This window comes from Lycium ferocissimum, chromosome 11 (assembly GCF_029784015.1).
Source record: "Lycium ferocissimum isolate CSIRO_LF1 chromosome 11, AGI_CSIRO_Lferr_CH_V1, whole genome shotgun sequence".
In the NCBI taxonomy this organism is placed as follows: domain Eukaryota; kingdom Viridiplantae; phylum Streptophyta; class Magnoliopsida; order Solanales; family Solanaceae; genus Lycium; species Lycium ferocissimum.
Window position 1 is genome coordinate 59,911,564 of NC_081352.1, and position 3,290 is coordinate 59,914,853.

Genomic DNA, 3,290 nt, shown 5'->3' on the forward strand with positions numbered 1-3,290 from the left:
AATGTTAGGTAGTTAAGGAGACACAAAGGTATGTTAAGGTAATAGAATGTATTTTCGAAGAATTGATTGAGTTATTAACCTTTTCTTTCTTAAGGCATGATCTTTTCATTGTAAACCTTCACATGATATCCATAATATCCTTGTTCCTAAAAATGTTAGAAGCTCATGATTCTCAAGGTTCTTATGATGTTGTTGATAAATGCTCTTCATGATGATGATGGTGATTTCATTTCCAAGGATAGCAAAAACTTATAGTTCTTGATATTCTCATGATGTTATTGAGCTTGTTGTATGATTATTGACTTTTACTCATTGTTGTTGATCTCATCTTATGATATTTATTCCTTCAAGGTGACATATAGCGATGATGACGATTCCATAATGATACATCGGAGGCTACCGACCTTATGTGACTCCGATAGATTTATGGCTTTTATTTGGGCTCTCATGTATGCTTTACATATATGTATGTACTTTTCTCACATAACGCCGGGCTATAGTCGGCCTGCGTACACGTAGATGTGCACACAACCTGCAGCGGGTGCATTATGATGATGCCCCGTATGCGAGATGATATGATATATGGATCGGGCTGCACGTTCCGCAAAGACTAACATTTATGGATCGGGTTGTACGTTCCACAACACTAACAGTTATATTATATATGTATGAAAAATGATTTTTTTTAAAAGCTAAGCATGCATGATTTTTGCCTTAAGAGGCAATCATATGTACATGTTATTTCTCCTATCTCATGCTTCTTTCATACTTTATTTGTGTTGTTATTCATACCTTACATACTCAGTACATTACTCGTACTGACGTCCTTTTGTTTATGGACGCTGCGTACATGCCCGTAGGTAGACAGGGAGACAGACCAGACCCGTAGGCAGCTTCATCTGCGTTTGCACAGGAGTGCTCCATTTGTCCTGAAGCTACAATTTAGCCGGTATTAATCTTTTGTGTACATATGGGTAAGGCGAGGTCCTGTCCCGTGATGTTTTGTACTCTTTGTAGAGGCTCGTAGATAGATGTACATAGTTAAGTGTTCAGTAACCTTATTGGTTCATATTGTGTATATCATTTTTGGCAGCCTTGTCGGCTTGTACACATGGCGTAGTTGGTGATGTTTATATAGATGTGTTTTATCTTTGAACTCATACTCTTATAGATTATGTTATTTATGAGTTAGCCATGTGGTCCACCTAGATAAAAATGTGAGAAGCATGTTAAGAGGTGTTCGGTGGGTTAGCTCCGGGGGCCCATCATGGCCCTCCAGTTGGGTCGTGATAGCCAGGCCCAGACTGAGCACGATTTCCACCATAAGATCCTCCCCCTCTACCTGATGCTGGGGCTCTGGGAGCCTGAAACTGAGTACCCTGGCCACCTTGCCTAAGTCTGGGACAATTTCTCTTGAAATGCCCCGTATCACCAAACTCAAAGCATCCGCGGTCTAGCTTCGGACGCTGAACAGAAACAGACGAAGCCGAATACCCACCATCATCTGGAGCTCTGTCTTGCAAACCCCCTGGAAGACCGGAATAGTACTGACTAGCCCCTGATGGGCCCCACCGAAACCCCCGATGGCCGACCTACTGTGCCCCGAATAAAACCGGAAACTCTGGCCCTTAAAGAAAGAGCCACCGTAACCACCACCCTTGTGGGCCTTCTTCTCCGCGTGCTTATGATAACCCTCTTACCGAACTCCCTCGACAATCCTAACATGATCCACCACATCCTGAAAGGAAGCACCTGTTGCTGCAATCTGAAGAGCTGACAACTAAAGATCTATGTTTAGCCCCTTCACAAATCTCCTAACCCTCTCCTCCTCAATAGGTACAAGCTGGAGGGCATAGCGAGACAACAAATGGAAACAAGCCTCATAAGCAGCCACAGACAAATTACGCTACTCAATATTGTTGAACTCATCACGCCTACGGTCCCTCAACGTACTAGGAACATACTTGTCCAACAAACACCTGATAGAACTGAGTCTAAGTTAACGGAGGTGATCCCGCTGGCCTGCACTCTAGAAAAGCCCTCCACCAAAACTTAGCATCACTCAAAAGCTGGAAGGTCACGGACTCAACACCATATTTCTCCACTGCCCCCATCTTATGGAGCCTCTCATAATAGTCCATGATGAACTCGTACGCATCCTCAACTTCAGTGCCGTAGAATTCTGGAGGTTTCATCTGAGTGAACCTCCAAAACAAATTATGCTCATCCCCGGTCAACATCGGACCTCCCATTGGTCTAGAAAATACCTTCAATCCTGGAGGCTCATCCAAACGAGGAGCCACAGCTGCAGCTGCTACACCCCGTACTTCCAGAGAAGTACTTATCAAATTTTAACGTAAGTATGTTGGACTATGGCTAAGTAAAAACAACCTTGGGAATATAAGGAACGGAGCATTATTTAGTATATTCTAGGAGTAAAGGAGGCACATAAAGAGTACCGGGAGGTCCTATAAGGAAAGAAATTGAAGAAGTTGAGTTAGTATGACTTTGGAAGAAGATGAGCGCTACTTTGAACGAAAAAGTATGAACCAACTTGGGGAAAGAATATCTTCTAGCATATGAAGAGTTTTTGAAGAAAATCAACCTGCTAAGCTGAAATTCATGAAGTCTAGTTTCCAACGCAACAAACCACTCGTCGATACAGCATTGGAGTAAAGAGTTATGGATGTTACAAATCTGGCTGATAGGCTAAAGGGTTGGTTAGCGGGAACGAGCCACCACTAGGCGCGAACGCGCGAGGCGGCATCGTACGACCCAGCAAGATCAGCGCGTACTTTCCCAGCGCGATCACGCAGGGTTAATTTTAAGTCGGTTTCCACCGACTTTGGCAAGTATAAAAGGCCATCTTGGTCATTTTTGTGATCATTTACCAACTCTAGAGCATTCTACAATATAGATACGTGTTCCTACAAGTCCATATGATATTTTTGATCATAAAATGTTAAAGTTAGCCATCAACGAGGCTCGGAAAGCTTATAGGGTTTTGTAGTTCTGGTTCTAAACATCAAATATTGACGGGACGAAGGAATCTATTGAAGATAAATAATATTTAAAGCTCTTCTAACCTTGATTGAGGTAAGGATATTCTTTACTACTGATATTATGAATTGTATTATGGGATAAAGCTTCGTAAAGTCAATTGATTGGTTGAGAAATTGGATAAACATCGTGTGGGATGTTTTATTGAGTATATCAAGTATTAATGACGACGTTGTCGATGCTGTTGTTAAATTACTTTTCTTTTTTTTGGGGATTTTGGGTGGGATATA